The sequence below is a fragment of the Limulus polyphemus genome, unplaced genomic scaffold (genome assembly GCF_000517525.1).
Source record: "Limulus polyphemus unplaced genomic scaffold, Limulus_polyphemus-2.1.2 Scaffold354, whole genome shotgun sequence".
In the NCBI taxonomy this organism is placed as follows: Eukaryota; Metazoa; Arthropoda; class Merostomata; order Xiphosura; family Limulidae; genus Limulus; species Limulus polyphemus.
Window position 1 is genome coordinate 279379 of NW_013665964.1, and position 1320 is coordinate 280698.

A 1320-nucleotide genomic window follows, 5' to 3' on the forward strand; every position below is an offset into this window, starting at 1 on the left:
ACATTCTCTATAATTCTAAGTATAGCTCCACAAAATGCTTTATTCCTGATATCTCCGTGCTCAGTTATTATTTACAAATGTACCAAACCAGTCAGAAAAACCTCCAATATAAGAATTATCTGTTAATTTCTTTTGCAAAAGGCCTATTCTAAAGTAAATGCTCCACTAATGTGGGATGAGAATTTTTCCCAGCATATTTAAATCTATGAGCTTCTATGTATTTTTAAGTCAGTCTTTTACCCTCCAAAATTTGACACTTTTCGGGTCAACCATATTCTCTGCAAGAGATTAACAATTGAATGAAATTAATATAAGTTGTGGCTTAATCTATTAACCAAATATATCTATTTTAGGCATTACTTTTTCTAATCTATACCTTTTGAAAAAAAAAAATCTTCAACGAGCTGTGATATTTGCTACGTAACGTTCACTGTGATTGGATGAAAACGATATATTCAGTGTTACTAAATGTGCATGGTCTTTATTTACAGCTGGTGGTATAGCCGATATACCAAGAATTGCCTTTAGTACATTTAAATTCACATGTTAGATAATTTTAGACTTAATACTTTATCTTTGAGCCTGAAAGAAATGTTGTAATCTATATTCACGCTTAAAGCTATTTTTAGGACAATAAGCTTTTTAAAGAGCTTGCAATTAACAAAAATATATGAGTGTAGAGAACTATAATATACAAAGTTGTTGTTCAGAATGCTATTTAGAATACCATTTTTTGCTAAAAACATGTTAATGTTCTTGAAATTCATTACGTATTTATTCACATGGATCCATGATTTTATGCATGAATATCATAATCAATGTTGTTTTAACCAGATATGGAATAAAACTGTCCAATTGAAAGTAAGAATTTAGTAAAGGTATATTTTATGATACACTTCACATTCAACATTGTCACTATTATCATGTACAAATTTATCTTTTATTAACAGTAATGTTAAAATATTTCAAAATTCATCATGTTCAAGATCAGTGATGATGAGAAAATATCAACATAACTCAGATAATATGCAGGCTCAACAAATAATTTTTCAACCACAGTTTAACAGGTGATTAGTTTGGTTTTGGAGTATATAGTGTTAGTACGAAATAAGATTTTTAGTTTGCAAATCCCAAAAGTTTTTAGAAAACATACTTGACAAACTTTATGTTTTTATCACTTTGACATGAAAGATCCATTGTTTCTAGAAGAGTACCGCGATCTGTATCAAATTTTTATTAAACTTTAAATTCTACATTTCTTTAGAAAAAAGAAAATTACCCGTAAAGCTATAATATAAGCTGTTCAAGAAACTTTACCAG